The 21,927-nt window shown below is 41.1% G+C and overlaps 1 long non-coding RNA gene across 1 annotated transcript; it reads right to left on the minus strand.

The window, feature by feature from the left end:
* Nucleotides 1-3,597: 3,597 nt before the first annotated feature.
* Nucleotides 3,598-9,202, minus strand: LOC144579044 (uncharacterized). Its single transcript, XR_013525848.1, has 2 exons — nt 9,106-9,202; nt 3,598-5,774 (listed from the first exon to the last, which is right to left on the minus strand). It is a non-coding gene; the product is annotated as an uncharacterized LOC144579044 (long non-coding RNA).
* Nucleotides 9,203-21,927: the final 12,725 nt, after the last annotated feature.

A 21,927-nucleotide genomic window follows, 5' to 3' on the forward strand; every position in this document is an offset into this window, starting at 1 on the left:
GTAGTCCTGTAGTATAATTTGAAGTCAGGTAGTATAATGCCTCCAGCTTTGTTCTTTTTGTTTAGGATTGCGTTGGCTATACAGGTCTTTTTTGGTTCCATATGAAATTTAAAGTAGTTTTTTTCTAATTCTGTGAAGAATATCAGTGGTAGTTCGATGGGAATAGCATTGAATCTATAAATTACTTTAGCATTATGGCCATTTTCACGATATTGATTCTTCCTATCCATGATGATGGAATGTTTTTCCATTTGTTTGTTTTCCTCTCTTATTTCCTTGAGCAGTAGTTTGTAATTCTTGAAGATGTCATTCATTTCCCTTGTAAACTGTATTCCTAGGTATCTTATTCTCTTTGTAGCTGTTGTGAATGGGATTTCATTCATTATTTGGCTCTCTGCTTGTCTATTGTTGGTGTATAGGAATGCTTGTGATTTTCACACATTGGAATTGCTCATTAGCTTAAGGAGTTTTGGGGTTGAGATGATGGTATTTTTTTAAGTATAGAATCATGTCATCTGCAAATAGAGACAATTTGACTTCCTGACTTTCTATTTGAATACCCGTCATTTCATTCTCTTTCCTGATTGCCCTGGCCAGAACTTCCAATTCTGCATTGAATAGGAGTGGTAAGAGAGGGCATCCTTGTCTTGTGCCAGTTTTCAAAGGGAATCCTTCCAGCTTTTGTCCATCCAGTATAATATTGGTTATGGGTTTGTCATAAATAGTGATTATTTTGAGATATGTTCCATCAACACATAGATTATTGAGAGTTTTTAACATGAAGGGGTATTTAATTTTATGGAAGGCCTTTTCTACATCCATTGAGATAATCATGTGCTTTTTGTCATTGGTTCTGTTTATGTGATGGATTACCTTTATTGGTTTGCATTATGTGGAACCAGCCTTGCATCTCAGGAATTAAACCAACTTGATCATGAGGAATAAGCTTTTTGATATGCTGCTAGATTTGGTTTGCCAGTATTTTATTGAGGATTTTCACATCAATATTTATCAGGGATATTGGCCTGAAGTTTTCTTTTTTTATTGTGTCCCTGCCAGGTTTTGCTATCAGGATGATGCTGGTCTCATAAAATGAGTTAGGGAGGAGTCCCTCCCTTCTTTTCAGTTGTTTGGAATAGTTTCAGAAGGAATGGTACCAGTTCCTCTTTGTACCTCTGGTAAAATTTGGCTGTGAATCCGTCTGGTCCTGGGCTTTTTTTTTGGTTGGCAGGTTAATAATTACTCCCTCAATTCAGAACCTGTTATTAGTCTATTCCACGATTCAACTTATTCCTGATTTAGTCTTAGGAGGCTGTCTATGTCCAGGAATTTATCCATTTCTTCTAGATTTTCTAGTTTCTTTGTATAGAGGTGTTTAGTATTCTCTGATGGTAGTTTATATTTCTATGGGGTCAGTGGTGATATCCCCTTTATCATTTTTTGTTGTATCTATTTGATTCTTCTCTCTGTCTTAGTAGTCTAGCTAGTGGTCTATCTATTTTGTTAATTTTTTTCAAAAAACAAGCTCCTGGATTCATTGATTTTTTTTTTTTTTGTCTCTATCTCATTCAGTTCTGCTCTGCTCCTAGTTATTTCTTGTCTTCTGCTAGCTTTTGGATTTGTTTGCTCTTGCTTCTTTAGTTCTTTTAATTATGATGTTAGGGTGTTGATTTGAGATCTTTCCAGCTTTCTGATGTGGACACTTAATGCTATAAATTCCCCTCCGAATACTGCTTTAGCTGTGTCCCAGGGATTCTGGTACATGGTTTCTTTGTTATCATGGGTTTCAAGAACTTCTTGATTTCTGCCTTAATTTTGTTATTTAACCATAAGTTGTTCAGGAGCAGGTTGTTCAATTTCCATGTGGCTGTGTGGTTTTGCATGCGTTTCTTAATCCTGAGTTCTAATTTTATTGCACTGTGGCCTGGGAGACTGTTATGATTTTAGTTATTTTGCATTTGCTGAGAAAGGTTATACTTCCAATTATGTGGTTGAGATTTTAGAATAAGGGCCTTGTGGCACTAAGAAGAATGTATATTCTGTTGATTTGGTGTGGAGAGTTCTGTAGATGTCTATTAGGTCCACTTGATCCAGAACTGAGTTCAAGTCCTGAATATCCTTGTTAATTTTCTGTCTTATTGATCTATCTAATATCGACAGTGGGGTGTTAAAGTCTCCCACTATTATTGTGAGGGAGTCTAAGTCTCTTTGTAGATCTCTAAGAACTTGCTTTATGAATCTGGGTGCTCATATATTTGGTGCATATGTATTTAAAACTTCTCTCCAACCCCACTGAAAGGGACTGTATCAGCTATTGTTAACCAATCCTTGTGGAGCCAAACTCAAGGCCATCTACTCATGAATTCACATCTCTCATTTTAAAAAGTTAGCCCCACTTGAGCAGACATCTTCCATCACTGGAGAAGATCTCCAACTGGAGCTGACCTGCAGCTAGTCACCTTGTTCTGCAGACCAGGATGAAAAGTGGAAATTCAGTTATAATGAATCACTCAAAGGACCAAATGGCTACAAGACATTAGAAAGACAAACCCATTACATGATTTATTTAATTGGTTACCTTAAATAAAAACACCTTTCAGATCTGGAAAAAAAAAAAAATGTTTCATCCATCCCTTTACCATTTTGTAATGCCCTTCTTTGTCTTCTTTGATCTTGTATAGTCTGTTTTATCAGAGATGAGGATTGAAACTCCTGCTTCTTTTTGCTTTCCATTTGCTTGGTAAAGTTTTTTTGTCCTTTTTGAGCCTATGTGTGTCTTTGCACATGAGATGGGTCTCCTGAATACAGCACACCAATGGGACTTGACTCTATCCAATTTGCCAGCCTGTGTCTTTTAATTGGAGCATTTAGCCTATTTACATTTAAGGTTAATACTGTTATGTGTGAATTTGATTCTGTCATCATAATGCTATCTGGTTATTTTGCACATTAGTTGATGCAGTTTCTTCAACATAGTGTCATTAGTCTTCATATCTTGGAGTGTTTTTGCAGTAGTTGGTACCAGTTTTTCCTTTCCATAATTAGTACTGTCTTCAGGAACTCTTGCAAGGCAGGCCTGGTGGTGAGGTAATCCCTTAGCATTTGCTTATCTGGAAAGGATTTTATTTCTCCTTTGCTTATGAAGCTTAGTTTGGCTGGATATGAAATTCTGGGTTGGAAATTCTTTTCTTTAAGAATGTTGAATGTTGTCCCCCACTCTCTTCTGGCTTGTAGACAGAGTTTCTGCCGAGAAATCTGCTGTTAGTCTGATGGGCTTCCCTTTGTAGGTGACCTGACCTTTCTCTCTGGCTGCCCTTAGCATTTTTTCCTTCATTTTGACCTTGGAGAATCTGATGATTACATGTCTTGGGTTTAATTTTCTTGTGGAGTATCTTAGTGATATTCTCTGTCTTTCCTGAATCTGTATGTTGGCCTGTCTTGCTAGGTTGGGAAAGTTCTCCTGGATAATATCCCAAAGTGTGTTTTCCAGCCTAGTTCCATTCTCCCTAATCTTTCAGGTACTCCAGTGAATTGGAGGTTTGGTCTTTTAACATAGTCTGATATTTCTTAGAGGCTTTGTTCGTTCCTTTTCATTCCTTTTTCTCTAATCTTGTCTGCATGCCTTATTTCAGCAAGGTGGCCTTCGAACTCTGATATCCTTTCTTCTGCTTGATTGATTCAGCTTTGATACTTTTGTATGCTTCACAAAATTCTTGTGCTATGTTTTTCAGTTCCATAAGGGCATTTATGTTCCTCTCTAAACTGATTATTGCAGTTAGCAGCTCTTGTAACCTTTTATCAAGGTTCTTAGCTTCTTTACATTGGGTTAGAACATGCTCCTTTAGCATGTTCTCAGCAGAGTTTGTTGTTACCCACCTTCTGAAGCCTACTTCTGTCAATTGGTCCATCTCATCCTCTGTCCAGTTCTGCACCCATGCTGAAGAAGTGTTGAGATCATTTGGAGGAGAAGAGTCATTCTGGCTTTTGGAATTTTCAGCATTTTTGTGCTGGTTTCCCTCAATTTTATGGATTTATCTACTTTTGATCTTTGGGGCTGATGACCTTTGGATGGGGTTTTTGTATAGGGGTCTTTTTTGTTGATGTTGTTATTGTTGCTTTCTGTTTGTTAGTTTTTCTTCTAACAGTGAGGCCCCTCTTTTGCATGTCTGCTGCAGTTTGCTGAATGTTCACTCCAGTCCCTGTTCTCCTGGGTATCACCAGTGAATGCTACAGAACAGCAAAGATTGCGGCCTGCTCCTTCCTCTGGAAGCTTCATCCCACCGGGGCACTGGGCCTGATGCCAGCCAGAGCTCTCCAGTATGAGGTGTCTGCCTACCCCTGTTGGGAGGTCTCTCCCAGTCAGGAGGCACAGGGGTCAGGGACCCGCTTGAGGGTCTGTCTCTTAGCAGAGCTGGTGCACTGTGCTGAAAGAATCCCTCTTGTCTGGATCAGCTTCTCTCTTATAGCCGGCAGGTAGGAAAGGTTACGTCCACTGAACCTACGACCACAGCTGCCCCTCTCTCCAGGTGCTCTGCCCTAGAGAAATGAGAGTTTTATCTGCAAGCCCCTGACTAGAGCTGCTGAATTTCCTGCAGAGGTACCCTGCCCAGCAAGGAGGAATCTAGAGGAGCAGTCTGGCCACAGCCCCTTTGCTGCACGTGGGAAATTCTGTCCAGTTCAAACCTTAGCACCCAGTCTCCTTAGTACTGTCAGAGGAAAAGCACCTACTAAAGCCACAACAATGACTGTCGCCCCTCCATCCCACCAAACCAGATTATCCCAGGCTGACTCCAGGCTGCTGTGCTGGCAGTGAGAATCTCACGCCAGTGGTCCTTAGCTTGCTGGTCCTTAGTTACATAATAGCCAGTTTACATACAACCCAAAAGCAGTACCTTGGGCCACATAACTCTCAAGGTGTAACATTGGGAAATAACTTCATTTAAGTGCTAAGAGAATGATTATCAAAACCCAGCATGCTTCATTGTGATGTTCTGTGACCCAAACTGGTTTCCAGGCTGCTGTGAATGCTTCTCCCATTTTCTTGTGTGACTGTCCTGCATTCCACAAAGCCAAAAAACAAAAAAGTGGACTTACATATAGAAGTGCCCTCAAACCCAGTATGTGTGTGCTTGTAGGCCTAAACTTATTATACACTTTGGAACACCTAGAATGAGGGCTCCTCAACAGTTGTAACTTTCAAAGCTGTGCGGGAATGGGCTTCTGCTCCCTAGTTAACTCCTCTTTTCCGTGGGAGTCCTTTTACGTAGTTTTCCTTCTGAAGAAAAGAGAGGGAAGAATGGAAAAGGTGACACTGGTACGAGATGTGCCCCCTCTTGCCTTCAAGATGCTCAAGAATATTCATGTGTCCTTCAAGTCACTTGTTCCTGTTTTTAAAGTAGCATGCTCAGGGATTTGGTCATATCATTAGCCGAGACTGGGCCCAACAAGACCAGCCCTTGTGTAATGAGATTGGTTTGAGGTAGGAACTGTACTCACTTTGGAGGACAGGCAAGAGGAGCCCCCAGGCTCTGGATGGGAAGCTGAAGGCTGACCAAGGGTGGATGAGGCAGGGGGCCTGCATATGGGACCCCACAGAGGCCACACACAGGATAAGAGCAGCACCTGACTCCAAGCTTCATCCATCATATGGAGGTCTGTGGTCATTTCGCCCATTCACCTTGCTCCTCTGGAGAAACCATACTCTGGAAACCACAGAGGGAATCGACTGCTGCTTCACAGGAAGGGTTTCTTTCATTCATGGTCACATTTCGTTCCTGAAAAGGATGAGTATATTGAAGCGTTGACTGCCTCCTCAAGAAGAAACAGGAAGTGGTAATTACCAAACAGAGGCTTCCTTTAAATATAAAATGTATAGCCAAGAAAGCAGCTAACACTACCTTAAAAAGACCCAAAATAAATGTTTAAGCTAAAAAAAAAAGCAGAGGACTGGGGAAAGGGCATGTTTTTGCTTTGTCCTCCAATTTTATTGTTTTTTAAAGGCTGAGCCCCAACTATGGGTGAAGCACAGAAGTCAAAAGTAACTTAACTCCTAAAATGTATCATTATCCTTTTTTATTTTTATTTATTTTTTAATTTTATTTTTATTTTTATTTATTTTTTTTTTTTAGAAAGACTCTTGCTCTGTCTTTCAGGCTGTGGTGTAATCTGGGCTCACTGCAACCTCTACCTCCCAGGTTCAAGTGATTCTCCTACCTCAGCCTCCAGGGTAGCTGGGACTACAGAGGCACAACACCACACCCAGCTAACGTTTTGCATTTTTTAGAAGAGGTGGGGTTTCACCATGTTAGCCAGGCTGGCCAAAGTGCTGGGATTAAGGCATGAGCCATCACGCCCAGCATCATGTCACTATCCTTAAGTTATTCTAATGAAGCTCTATGGAGAGGGGTATTCTAAATCTATTAAGTTAGGTCCTGCCTTAGTCCAAAAAAGTAAACTGAAGCTGTTTGTATATTTTTAAGGTGGTATATTACATATAAGTGAGGACAGCAGCATGAAGGGAAAGTAAAGCAGGGGAGAAAAGATGAAGCCAGAGGTAAAGTTAGGAGCCTTACACATGCCCCAAGATCTTCTAGACTTTGCTAGGACTAAAGGAGAAATAATTACCTCTGTGCTTCCTAGTAGCCAACAGAGAGGACAGTACAACCAACCAGCCCTCTGTATCTGCATAGTCCACATCCGCAGATCAACCATGTATCAAAAGTATTTAAAAATAAATAGAAAATAATACAAAATTCTTAAAATACAGTATTACAACTACATATAGTCCCTGACATACAATGGTTAAACTTACAATTTTTGGACCGTATGATGAGTTTGTCAGGATATTGAATGCATTTTCAACTTATGACATTTTTTACTTAAAAATGTGTTTATTGAGAAGTAACCCCATTGTAAGTTGAGAGCATCTGTACTTACTTTTACATTGCATTAGGTATTATAAGTAATCTAGATATGATTTAAAGTATACGGGAGAATGTGTGAGGGTTGTGTGCAAATACCATACCAGTTTCTATCAGAGACTTGAGCATCTGTGGATTTTGGTATCTGCAGGAGCAGCATGGAAGGTGGGGGAGGGTCCTGTTTAAAGTGTCCATCAGGTGAAAACAAATCAGTTACTTAAGAGTACAGATACTTAGCCTAGGATAAATTTCTTGGTGTTAACTTCTAGGAAGAAATTGAATGACGTAGGGAGCCTGACCTTAACAATATCTCACAGCAAATACAGTAACACTGTAGTAGGACTGCTTCCAACTATCCCTGATGACCTAATGCCAAGATGCGGTTCAGTTGAAAGCAATCTACCAGGGACTAGAGCTGTCTGTACATGTAAACAGCTCCTGGGAGGTCGGGCTTCATCCCAGAACAAACTATAGAGTCACAGAGCAATGATGGGGGCGAGGGGAAGGTCACTGCAAGTGCTACTCCCTGCAGCTTAAGCTTAGATAAATATTGAATGGCAGTATGACCTTGACAACTACTAGAGGACAGATGCCAAATGCTGCTGATCAACACCCGCTTCCTTTCCCAACAGTCAGCCCACGGAGGGAAGGGGCTGCTCTCAGGCTGCAGGCTGAGGAGCCAGGCCAGGCCGCAGGCCACCCCACCCCTGGCGGGTGGGAGGAGGGGGCCACAGGCCAGGTCATGCTTTTCCCCAAAGGTATCATAAGGGTTTGACTTTTGTGAGTCTGTTTAGGTTTTGGTTTTGGTTTTTCAATTATCCTTGGCAATTTACTGAGAGGGAACTTTTCAGTGTAAATTATAGCTATGAAACTATTAACTATTCCACACTCCTGTAAGCCTTAAAATTGTCCTGGAGAAAGCCCACTGACAAATGGCATGCTTCCTAGGTCAAAATGCCAAGTCTAGGGGAAAAGAGAATTATATTTTAATAGAAACCTTGTATCTATAAAACCCTTTACAGGTTGCCAAATGGCTTCACAAATGATCATTAGTAGAGGAGAAAGAGAATAGGCTTTGAAAATTACCTAACTGGATTCCAATTCCAGCTACACCACTTCTACCTGTGTACTTTTAAATAAATTGCACATAATTTCTGAGCCTCAGTTTCCTCATCTGAATATATGATACCTACTTTGCACAGTTGTTTTGAAAAATAAGGGAAGATGGTGTGTATAAAGTACCTTGCACATAGTCCACACTTATTAAATGGTGGCCAGGCATGGTAGCTCAAACCTGTAATCCCAGCACTTTGGGAGGCCAAGATGGGTCGAGCATTTAACATTAGGAGCTCAAGACCAGCCTGGCAAATGTGGTAAAACCCCATCTCTACTAAAAAAATAATAATACAAAAGTTGGCTAGGCGTGGTGGCATGCACCTTTACTCCCAGCTACTCAGGAAGCTAAGGCACAAAAAGGCAGAGGTTGCCATCAGCTGAGAATGCACCACTGCACCCCAGCCTGAGTGAGAGAGTGAGACTCTGTCTCAAAAAAAAAAAAAAAAAAAAAAAAGAGCTATGCGCGGTGGCTCACACCTGTAATCGCAGCACTTTGGGAGGCCAAGGCAGGTGGATCACCTGAGGTCAGGGGTTCAAGACCAGCCTGGCCTACATGGTGAAACCTCATCTATACTTAAAATACAAAGTTAGCTGGGCATGGTGGCAGGCTCCTGTCATCCCAGCTACCTGGGAGGCTGAGGCAGGAGAATCGTTTGAACCTGGGAGGTGGAGGTTGCAGTGAAGTGAGATGATGCCACTGCACTTCGGCCCAGGCAACAGTGTGAGACTCTGTCTCAAAAAAATAAAGGAAAGAAATGTTAGCTATTATTACTAATTTTGGCTTTGATAGCAGTCATGTGAGGGAGGTTATACAGATATTATCAATATGATAATAAAAATCTTATTAGCCTGATGCTAAACATTTCAATACTGCCCACTGCTTCCACTGCCCTAAAGCAAGAGCAGTCCTAGGCAGCCATATGTTATGTGGTTCAGAGTGAGTGTCTAACCCAGGGCCAGTCAGTATTTAGGGTTTTCAAGTGACCACATGGCCTGTCTCTCTGACCTTGGCAATTAGATTCTCCCTCTGCCCTCCCCTCCCCTCTTATTTGCACTAAGGATTGAGGACCTTAGCAGTGAGTACCAGAACTTGAATGGATGCACAGGGAACATAGCCACGAGGAAGGATCACAGCATGCTGATGTCACATATGAGCAGTTGCTCTGAAATAGAAAAAAGGTGAAAGCGGTCAAAGAAAAGAGAGGCCCAGGAACGCAGGCTCCCACCTGTAATCCCAGCATTTTGGAGGTTGAGGCAGGAGGATTGCTTGAGGCCAGGAGTCTGAGACGAGCCTGGTCAATATAGCAAGACCTCATCTCTAAAGAAAATTTAAAAATTAGCTGGGTGTGGTGATGCACACCTGTAGTCCTAGCTACTTGGGAGGCTGAGGCAGGAAGATGGCTTGAGCACAGGAGATTGAGGCTGCAGTGAGCTATAATTACACCACTGCACTTCAGCCTGGGAGGCAGAACAAGACCTTGTCTCTAAAAAAAAGAAAGAAAGAAAAAAGAAAACAGAAAAAGCAGACACTCAGTACAGACACAAGGAAGGTTTTAAATAAGATTTTTCTGGAATCTAGTTGACTGTCTTTATAGAGCTCACATTTATGTGTAATCTTCACATACGTAACTTAAATGAGTCTCTTCTTTGCAACCTAAGACATTCTCATGAAGTGAGGCTCTTGAAAGGGAATAGCTTTCCCAAGTTTATAGAACAGAAGGGACCTTCAAGACAATGCAATGCCAGGCCCAGCTGAGCACCCAGATGACAGCCAGCATCACCTGCCAGCCTTGTGCGGGAAGAAGCCAACCTGGACATCCAGCCCCCTTGGGCCTTCAGATGACTCCGAGCATCTCTCCATCTGACAGCAACCACAGGAGAGACCTCAAGCAAGAACTGCCCCGCTATCCCATGGAACCATAAGAGATAATAATAAATTGGGTCAAGTCACTAAGGTTAGGGTGGCTTCTTGTGACACAGCAATAGATAACTAGAATAGTGTAGTAGACAGTGAAGTATAGATTTCATTTTGTTATTTTGTACAGGCATTATGCAAAAAGAACATGAAATGAGTCTTTTCATGTTGTGAAATAATTTGAGCATATCACTTTGGTGAACTTCATAAAATTAAGTGTAAAATGAGAGAATGAGACTAGGTGATCTTTAACATCCCTTGAGTCTTAAAAATTCTATTCCCAATAAGCTACATAATCAAAAACAACATGGCCCCCAGGGATAGTTCCCTGAGCTAGGCATAGCTTTCCTACCCTAGAAGCGGAGGATAGGAGGGGTGAGGAGAAGGAGGATAGGAATCCAATACACGTAATTTTATAGGCTGTTTCCCAGCACGTAGTAGATGCTCAAAAACGTTGTTTGAATTTAAATGTCCCTTTTCTGGGTGTTTTGATTTGTTTTCTTACTCAGTTATTTGATCTGAGGTCACTTCCCATACAAATGAAATAAGAAAGAGGAATTAGAAACACAGATGGGTCCAAAGTGAATTTTTGACATGAATTAGTCTTGTTGTTTGTTTTTTGTTTTTTGTTTTCCAGACGGAGTCTTCCTCTGTCGCTGAGGCTGGAGTGCGGTGGTGTGATCTCAGCTCACTGCAACCTCCGCCTCCCAGGTTCAAGTGATTATCCTGTCTCAGCCTCCCAAGTAGCTGGGATTACAAGCGCATGCCATCATGCCCATCTAATTTTTATATTTTATAGAGATGGGGTTTCACCATATTGGCCAGGCTGGTCTCAAACTCCTGACCTCAGGTGATCCACCCAAAGTGCCGGGATTACAAGTGCAAGCCACCGCACCCGGCCATGAATTAGTTTTTAAATGATTTCCGTTTTGTTCCTTTACTCTCCTCTATACTCTCCTTTGTACCAAAGTTCCCAAAGTGTTCCAGGCAATGGGCACGTCTAAGCAACCTGCTGCCTCTTGGGTTATCCCAGTCAGGGGGCTGAGCAGGTGAAAGCCACAGAGAAACACTCATTATATACAACACTCATCCTTCATACAAACCCCTCTCCACAATAAGGACCTGGCCGCACCTGCCTCCACCCTATTTGTGGCACTTTTTTTCCCCCATTTCCTGAAAAGAAATGAAACATCATACATTTACCATGCATACTCTGTCATGGCCATTACTCAGTTACTCAGTTTTTGATGCAGTGGATGGACAAGTGCCAACTCCTCCAGCCTTTCTAGAGGCCCTGTAACTGCAGGGAGGACCACAGAGCAGGAGAAACAGGGCCAGTCAGAGACTCTGATGTCACTCCTCAGACCAACATTGCTCTGCACCGTTGAACAGCAAACAAGCGTGCATCATATTGACCAGGGAGGGAGCTAGGCTAAAAGAAGTTCATTAAAAATCTCCTTTATCTATAAAGATTTCCCATTCTTCCTGCCCTGCTCTCTCCCCTAAACTTCCTTCTCCTGAAAAATACCTTCCTTGTTCTAAGAACTAGAAAACCTGGGTTATTTCCAAAGGGAAGGTCATGGAAAATGCTTCCTTTGGACAGATTTCTTCATTGGTTATGATTTAAAAAACAGCTCAGGGCTAATTTAAAACACATATTTTACTGTGAACATGCTGTTCACTTTCAACACAGAAATCACACTGTATACCTTTCTCCATATTCCCAACTTCTGAATATCCAAGGAGGAAATGTAATCATTGCTCATTCATCAGGATAATGGCTCCCAATTGCCCAGTGAGAATCCACAGTGCACTCTGCTTTAGCCACCTCTAATGATAACAAAGGCAGTGACCCCACAGATGGTCTATTCTCTGATCCTTCCCACATGCACTGAGTCATTCTTCTACCAGCACAGTGAATAAGGACTCATCTTTTAAGTGTGGCAAGTTATTGGGTTATTTATGAAATTTACTCAGCTTCCTTCTCTGGAACCTAGAATAATAGCAATGGTCTTTCTGTATGCCCTCAGCCTGGTGTAAAATAGGTGCTCAATGAATCATAGTTACATACATGTGCAGAGCATGGTGTCTCCCATCTGTAACTATAGTGCTTTGGCAGGCTCAGGCAGGAATATTGCTTGAGGCCAGGAGTTGACCATCAGCCTGGGCAACACAGTGAGACCCCATCTCTAAAAATAAGATAATAATAATTAACCTGTAGTCCTAGCTACTCTGAAGGCTGAGCCAGAGGTTCAAGGCTGCAATGAGTCTTGACCAAACCATTGCACTCCAGCCTGAGTGGTCTCTTTTTTAAAAAAATAGTTACATACATGAGCACAGTGTATAACTACCTACCTATATATAGTTACTAGTAAGGTTATTTAACTAATTTTTTTAATAGAGACAAGGGTCTCACTATTGCTTAGGCTGGTCTCAAACAATCCTTCCACTTCGGCCTTCCAAAGTGCAGAGATTACAGATGTGAGCCATTGTGCCTGGCCGGTTTGGCTAATTTCTAACCTTTTACTACTAAACTCCATGCACCATCATCAGGTAGACGATGTCTGCTTGGCTCACCATCCTATCCTTAGCACCTAGAACACTTAACTGATACAAAGAAGGTGCACAGTATACTTATGAATGAATGGAATGAAAAGTGCCTAGATGTAAGGTTGTTAAGAGGATGTAATAAAATAATACATGCAAAGAGCTTAGCATTGTGCCTGGCACATAGTTATACATTGTTGGCTGCTGCAATTAGTGGTGGTGATGGTGGTATTGGTATAATTTCTCTCAGTTCATACCCAAACTAAAGTGTGATATACAAAAGGGATATTCTCTCTGTTCTCCAGAGACAGCCATCCAGAGATGGCCCCTATACTACTGCTCCTCATCAGGCCCCAGCACAACTATCAGAACTTCTAGCTCTAAATTCCTGCCTCCCCTTCCCATAGTTCATCCACCTGCCATACATTCAACTCTCTAATGTATTTTGAGTCCCCATAAGAATAAAGACTTTCATGGCTAACTGATAGATGGTAAGCTTTCTGCTCAACACTGGATCTGCAGTGCCTTTTGAATCTACACATTCTAAATGGTCTCTTTTGACAGACCGTGACTAGAGAGCATCAGTCACCTACTATTGTCTTAGAAGTGAGAAGTACCTTGCCTCAGGTCAACACAGGTTTCTTCTGAAGGGGTTAGATCTTCTCTCTTAACACATTAGGTTGTGATTGCTGGTGTTGAAGACTGTGTTCACCCTAGGGCATGATTTTAGGGCTGGGACCATTTTGTCTACAAATTTAATTCCCCAGCACCTAGCAGTTTTGAGCACATAACAGAACATAGTTTACCAAATAAAAATAAAAGAAAGAAGGGAAAAGATGCAGTGGTAAAGTTTAACATTAGAGTTATTTCCCATACATTCATTTTTCTCTCCATTAACACAAATTTAATTTTACATTAGAGAAAATTTACAATCCAGGTGTTTGGAACAAGAGAGATGAAAATGCAGAATTGCAGAGAGCCATGAAGCGTAACCTGACTCTCGGAAGCATGTAAGCTTAATATCATGACTTTTAAAAGCTATCATTTATCATATGATGTGTTTTCAAGCCTCAGAAACCAAATTCCATCAATGAATACTAGATTCTGACTGTGCGACTGTGTTTGATTTTGGACTTTCCTTATATAAACCTCAAAACCAAAATTGAAAGGTCATGAATGAGAAAATTAAAATGTCAAGTTAGAAAAAAATTTAGCAACAAACACTGCACACCAATGATTTCAAAATGTGATTCTGAGACCTTTGGGGAGTCCCCGAGAGCTTCTTAGGGAGTCTTTCAAAATTATTTTCCCAATAAGCCTGAGATGTTATTTGCCTTTTTCATTCTTATTCTTTCACCAGTGTAAAGTGGATCTTTTCCAAGGTTATGTGAGGTGTGATACCACAGCAAACAGCATGCAGAAGCAGATAGCACAGTCCAACTGTCCAACAGTCCAACTGGCAGAAAAGTAGTGCTTCTAGCAGCTGAGAGCAGCCACATTGAGGCTGAAGAGGTCGATGAACCCAGTGCTGGATGGCAGGTACTGCAGTTAGAGATGTCCTGCAGATAATAAGATACAGAACTGCAGCGGGGGTGAGTGGTCAGAACCAGTGATGTGGATTTGAAGGTTAGTCCTCTGTAATGACAAGTAGCATCCAGCAGTGAATAAGCCCACGGAGTAAGTGAATGCAGAACATGGAGCTGTCCAAGGCAGAACCTGTGGGGACAGGCACATTTTGGAGCAGGAGATAAATAAGAACCTAGGAGATGTTGGGAAAGACTCACTCAGCAACCAGACATGCAGGGCCTTGAAAAAGGCACCTTGGCATGACATAGCCAATACATGGAAGGAAGAACAAAAGAGAGAAAGAAGGAAACCAGAAGGGACAGCCTCATGGAAGATTGGTCAACAATATCAAAGCCACATGAAAGACATGAATGTTAAATTCTGATAAGCTAATGGATTTGACAAGAACTGGGTCACTGTCAGCTTCAGAAGATAATTTTTAGCAAAGGAATGGGATCAAAACAGCACATGAAAACTGCATGGGGAAAAATCTAAAAGCAGAGCCCAGTACGGTGGCTCACCTCTGTAATCTCAGCACTTTGGGAGGCCGAGGCAGAAGGATTGCTTGAGCCCAGGAGTTCCAGGCTGCAGCGACCTATGATGGCACCACTGCACTCCAGCCTGGGCAATGGTGCAAGATCCTGTGTATAAATTTAAAAAAAATTTTTTAATAAAAATATCTAAAAGCAAAAGGAAAAAAATAAAAAGGATACAAAACCCAGCAAAGAAAGATTTTTGGTTTACACTATATAGGGACATGAAGACAATCCCCAAGGGCCTCAGAGCCATTGAAGGTGCTGAGGCAAAGAGAGGGTACCGGGATATCTTGTGGGTACCAGGACACAGACTCTCCTCCTAAAACCACCCTGCTCCGAAGACGGCTTCCTGGTCCATCAAAACAGAATCCTAAGGAAGCCTATTATTCACAGGTCAGCAAATATTAGGATGATGATGTAATGGTTAAAAGATCTATTCTAGTCAGATATCATTTAAAAGGCAGTATTTACATTTGAATAAGTCTTTTCTTGCCATGAAGTACAAATAATAAAAATCCAAGTATCAGAATTTCATGTAGGAAAAGAAATTGCTATGACAACCGCAACTCAGTCTCCACAGAAAATATAAATAGGAACCAGAATGAGAAAATTATAGAGAACTTTTTCTGATTTGGAAACAATTTCAAGTGCGATTCTTTAATGTTTTGCTCATTTGGCTCTAATATGAGAACAAGAAAATATTCTTCCACTTCAATAGCTTCTTTGTATTACAAATTAAAATGACCAGTATGTATTGAAATGAAACTAGAAACCAACACCATCTAGTGATTTACTCCACTAAGATAACCTTGTTCCCTTCGCTGCTAACTTCTAATATTTAAAGGACCACACTTAAACTTTAAAGAATAACTTGCATCAAATGCATTATATTTATATTACAGGCCAAATAGTAAAAGCAGGTAACAGGGAACGTGAAATCCCTACATCTTCAACTGCCAGGTTGTAAAGCTTCAAGTCAGTTGTAAAGGACCAAAGTTTCCTACCTTTTTTCCAGCATTTTCCTTTCACCATGGCTATTCTGAACTCCTGCTATGAAGTTTGCTATTATTTGGATGACGAGAGAAGGTAGAGTAGGGCAGAGTCCAATATTCCCAGCTTCTCTCAGGATAACCAAGGCACTCCCTGGAGCCCACTCCCTAAGCCAGAACAATGAAACCTACAAGCCCAGCTGGGGTCTTCAGGGATTTGATCTTTTGCATCCTGCTTTTGGCTTAAGACATTTTCATTGCAAAGTGAGTAAGTGGGTTATATATGGTTCTCTAATTAGCCAGGTTGTGGAATACTGCCCAGGGCCCTTTAGAGTTCTGCCTCCTACCTGCGCTTGTTTATGCACTCACTCAGTCCAGTGTTCTCAGATACAGTGCCCTAGCTTCATGCCCACTTTTCCTCTCTCTCCACTGGCGTGCTTCTCATCTGGTCTGGCACTTTACTCAAGCTTTGGCCTAGATTCTGTCATTTAATCGTCCATGGCTCTGTGCTCTGCAGCTCACGAGCCAAGCTGGCCCTGCTCTTCCCCTAAATGCATCTCCAGCTCCAGGAATCTGTTTGGAACTTTGAGCCACTTTCTTGTTGGGTGGAGTGGTTTGGACATGGACCAGTTCTAACTACAGGCATTCTCCAACAGTACTGTGCTTCCTCCCATGGCACCCAAGTTCAACACCTTCGCAAACAGAAAGAAAGTGATTCACGGATTCAGTGTGCCTGACAAAAACAATCAGTACATGAGAGAACTTTTGACGCTGCTGTTGAACCCTAAGTAGAATCATCCCCTGTATTAGCAAAACTAATTAAAATCTGTCAGTTATGCCACCATAAATAAATTATAAACGTCACCATATTCAGAGTATATTTTATAGATCTTCCATAAGTAAACTTATATAACTTGTAATCATTAGCAGGTACAAATGTCAAAACAAACAAGTCACCTGAATTAAGTTCAAGTTCTATGAATCCAAGATCTTTAGTTTTGAGAATCTTCTATGTACCAACCAGTATAAACTCCAAGTCTTTATACAGGATCATCAAAGCTCAGGGCATCCTGAGATACCTTCAGCCATCTCTAGCACCTCAAGGCCTGGGCAACATAGTGAGATATCCATCTTTACTAAAAATTTAAAGGAAAAACAACTAAATAGCTAGTCATGGTGGCATGTGCCTGTGGTCCCAGCTACTCAGAAGGCTGAGATGGAAGGATTGCTGGAGCCTGGAGTTCAAGTCTACAGTGTACTGTGATAGTGCCACTGTAGTCCAGCCTAGGAAACTCAGTGAGACCCTGTCTCAAAAAAGAAAAATGATAGATGGCTAACAAATATGCAAGGTATTTAGTGCCTGGATTTATCAAAGCAAGCTGGGTTCAAGGATTCACATCAAACTTTGGAAGAGCCTTTGCCAGGGAAATAACAGTAATGGGCCTTGAGATCCTTATTCACACTGGAGAAAGCAACACTGGATATGACAATAAACATGAGATAAAACCAAACATAAAGTAAGGACAAAAAACAAGAAGGCAGAAGACACCAAAGGGAGTAAAGCTTCATGCCACCTATCTGTCGTCAGGCTTTTCTGCAGATATGCCCTGCAAAGAAAAACATATAAATTAGCTTAGAAGACTTTCTAGTGATCATGCTAACCCTTAGAAGTCTAACATGCTTTCATCTTTGCCACACAGAAGTATTTGAGCTAAATACTATCTTTCAAAAACATCAAGATCGGGCCAGGCACAGTGGCTCATGCCTATAATCCCAGCACTTTGAGAGGCTGAAGTGGGTGGATCACCTGAGGTCAGGAGTGCAAGACCAGCCTGGCCAACATGGCAAAACCCTGTCTCTACTAAAAATTTTAAAAAATTTAAAAATTAGCCAGGCATGGTGGCAGGCACCTGTAGTCCCAGCTACTTGGGAGGCCGAGGCAGGAGAATCACTTGAACCCAGGAGGGGGAGGTTGCAGTGAGCCAAGATCTCACCATTGCACTTCAGCCTGGGCTACAGAGCAAGACTCAGTCTCAAAAAACAAATCAAGCTCCCCATTGTTGAGCATACTCCAGTTTTCCTGCCTCACAGCTATTTCCCCTTCCACCTCTGATCTCCTAGCAACCAGTGAACAAGGTGCAAGCCAATAATGGAAAAGAAAAAGGAGGATGGGAGAAGTTTGGACATTGCCTTTAATCTACTTCACTGCTCTTTGCTCCCAATAAGGCCCCAGGCCCGGCTGGGAACTATAGTTTATCTTATGAAAGATTCCTCTCACTGGACACAGAACCTATGTCAGGCAGAATTTCATGAGACTCAGTGTCTTTTTTTTTTTTAAACATACCATTGCTGGCTTGAAGACTCTATCTTTTTCCAAAGGATCTAAGATGGAAACTGTGCCACACAGCTAGTGAGTTTCGCAGCTGAGCTTCAAATTCAGGCCAATCAGAACCAAGAGCCCCTTACTTTTTCCTCTAGTACCTTCTATTTTACATTTTTACATTTAAACTTACCCGTAAGTGCTATGCAAAGTCTGCATAAAGGCAAGACATTTCTGCAAGCTGGCAGAAAGAAAAAACCAGACATTTATAAATGAAGACTTGTTTTAATTCCACAATAAGTTGTACCATAGTAAAAACAACTGAAATATTTTACTGTCTGATTATAAAATAATATAGTTCTTGACCAGATACACTAAATTGCTCCCTGGAGCAGTAATGGCATCGCCAACATAATAATTGGTGTTGTTATATATATGTTATTTTAGAAGTACCAGCTAATACAGGTTGTTAAGGATTTTTAAAACCAGATGCCCAGCATTCCTAATGAGAACATGATAGAAATCTTAAATCTCAAAGAAAATGTCAATGCCAAAACAATAAATGATTTTAAATGTTCCTTCCACAGAATGCTGATTCTACATACCATGGCCAAGTATACACATGTAATCATTAGCAGGTTCACCGGCACACAATGGACCAGATGCGAACAGGACTCTAAATCGCTTATTTAAGCTCTCCAGATGCTGTCAGTCCTGAAAGACTGAATCAAATGAACCAACAGAGCACATGCAGTGGGAAGGGGGCTGTGCACATCATCCAGACCAACTGCCCATTCAGCACATAAGCCTCCTTATAAGATCCCCAACGTTCAGTTACCTGGATGCATGCCAGAGTGAGGCCAGTCACCTGGTGACACTAACAGGGAGCTCACTACATCCCAGTAAAAGCCACCGCTCCCCCTTTGAACAGCTCTGTTTCATGATTCCTTGTAACCAGCAGAGTAAATAAAATAGTGATTGGTCTGAGGACTTGGCATTGAGTTTATTTTTCTCAGTAACACAAATAAACAAGAATGTCTCCAATCAAGTAAATCTAAAGGTAATTGTGACACCTAAGTTTAGCCTAGTTGAAACAGCTCAGGTAACTGGGCCAATAAAGAAAGGATACCTAAACCATATGAACAAGTTCACATGAGGCATCCACATTATGCAGAGTTTTTGTCCTCTTAAATAAATTTGCCACCAAGATAAAAAAAAATCAGATTGCTGATTCAGTACTAATTGGTAAATGCAGCATTTCAGCCAAAGGAGGTAGGTTTCATTGTTTTATTAGAAGCGCTGGATACAGTGGATCCTTCTCCAACTAGCTGACCTAGAGAGGGTGGATGCGGCATGGAGCTGAAACTGACAACATGAAAGTTGCTCGACTATTCATATGGTTTGTGTGATTCACTGAAATATTAGAAGAACTAGGTTTCTAGACAGAAAATATAGGCATTGTGAGCTTAGAATGTAGAGTGCTAAAAAGTAAAATCTTACTCATGTTATAGGCTGCCCGGGCAATTAACTGACACTCATACCAGTTTAAAAAAAAAGAGAATATTTTAGAGAACCACTTTTTCAGTTCTTAAGCACTTTTTCATCTTTAATATATTTGTTTGTTTTTAAGTGTCTTTTTCTCACAGGGAAGGTTTTTCCCTCAAATAGTTGACCAGTTTAAGGGTTTGTAATCTAAGTAAATAACCTAAATATATCTTCTCCACATGTACATGCTCAAGATTACAACTTGTATTCTCTGAGTTTAATAAGCACTAGAGTTTGACTGTTTCTCATTAAAAAGAGAATGAAAGTAAGGCAGAAATTCAATAAATGTTCAAGTAAAATACAGCTATCCTAACATCTGTGTTATATTAGAGGAGACACAAGACAAAACATTGACTCTTGAGGTTGAATCTAAATTTCCTGCTGCAGTCCTGAAAGGGTTTGAGAGTCTAGATCAAAAAAGCAACAAAGAAAATGGGACCAAAAATGTCTTAAAGCATATTTCAAAAGCTATTTAATGCCAACATTTAGTTATTTCTTTGAGGCACCAATTTAGTCAGCAATTACCCAATAGCCACAAACAAAAATTAATAAAAATTCTGTGCCATGCTCAAATCCTTTTCCAAGTAAGAGAATATGCACCTGGGGTCTGTGTATCATAGGTGTCAAACACCTCCTCTGATTCTCATCTCTCTTATGAGATGTTGTTGAATTTCCACATCTTCCTCTATAGTATATTTTTACAACACACATCACCCTTGAATTTCAAAAGATATTATTTCAGCTTCCTTTTCAAATTGAATAATCTCTAATTTTATAACTCATACTGCAAGAAGAAAATCAAAGCTCTCAATGGGTCAAAGGGCAATAAGCAAGACAGATTATCACGGCAAAAACTAAAGAGCATGAAATCATGACCAGGATTCAGGAAATTATGTCCTTAAGCCTGGCTTGCAGATCTACAACCTCTCCCTGGTCAAACTGGGAAGTGAAACTGAGTTTTAAGGAAGTAATGTTGACTTACTAGGTGGCTATGTGGAAGCTTCTCTAAAATGCTGCAATTGGCCAAAAGCATAGACACACACACATAGATGAAGAGTTTGTTATTCCGAACTCAGAGTGAAACAGCCTCTCATACCAAATTCCATTGTACAGTGAGGTGCATATTTCTAAACCTTGCCCATTAGAAAAATGTTCTCAACCATGAAGATTCTCATTTAATCAAGAAACTAGGCTTAGCAGGAGAGATTTACCATGAAGTCATTTTAGACAAGTCTTGTATCTTTTTTTTTCTTTGTGGAGTCTCGCTCTGTCGCCCAGGCTGGAGTGTATTGGTATGATCTCGGCTCACTGCAACCTCTGCCTCCCAGGTTCAAGCAATTCTCCTGTCTCAGCCTCCCAAGAGGCTGGGACTGCAGGCACATGCTACCACACCTGACTAATTTTTGTATTGTTAGTAGAGATGGGGTTTCACCATATTGGTCAAGCTGGTCTCAAACTCTTGACCTCACGTGATCCACCTGACTCGGCCTCCCAAAGGGCTGGGATTACAGGCGTGAGGCACCTGGCTCTGTATCAATTTATATTTCAGTTTCAGCATCTAAGAAATCTAGATTCTATGCTTGATCCTCAAGATCTTTTGCTAATTTATTTCGTGTCCTATCTCAACAGATTATTAGCTCTCCGCTGGAACCAAACACATCCTATTATTATTCCTTCTCCCTCACTGGTTACTCCTTCTCAGTCTGTTTTGCTGGTTTCTCCCCTTAATGTTGGAAGGTCCCAAGGCTCAGCTCTTTGTTTTCCTCTCTGTCATTACTCACACTCTTGAGAGCTCATCTAATCTATATATGCCCAGACTCCCAAATTGATATTTTCAGCTTGGACCTCCCTCTTGAAGTCCAGAATTCCATCAACTGCCTATTTAAATCTCCAATTGGATGTGTAACAGACATCTCAAGCTTACCATGTCCCAGATTGAACTCCTGATTTCTCCCTGACCCGTCCTGCAAACATACTGCCCCTACAGGCCTCCTGTTCTCAGCTGATGATAGCTCCATCTTACAGTTGCTCAAGACAAAAACCTTAGTGTCCCACTTGACTCTCACACTCCACATGCGATCCATCAGAAAACCTGTTCTGGAGGCCAGAAATCTGAAGTCGAGGTGCTCTTTGTTGCTTCAGGCCATCCAGTTTGTTCTGTTGTTACAGCAGCCTTAGGAAACTAATACACCCATTATTTGGGTGCCACAGATTGAGCTGAGACCTAGTTAGATAGGCACATTTGGAAATTATGCAGGTTGGAACACATTCCTTGAAACTGAAGTTCTCCAACTGATTGTCTTATTTCTGAAGCGACTTTGTAATAATTACTTTAGGATCATTTCATTGATAAAATACATCATTGGGAATAAAGGAATTGTCTTTCTACTCTAGTTATCAAAAAGATCCTTTTGTTGCAGAGAAACAGGAACACTTATACACTGTTGGTGGGAGTGTAAATTAGTTCAACGTT

This window comes from Callithrix jacchus, chromosome 13 (genome assembly GCF_049354715.1).
Source record: "Callithrix jacchus isolate 240 chromosome 13, calJac240_pri, whole genome shotgun sequence".
Lineage (NCBI taxonomy): Eukaryota > Metazoa > Chordata > Mammalia > Primates > Cebidae > Callithrix > Callithrix jacchus.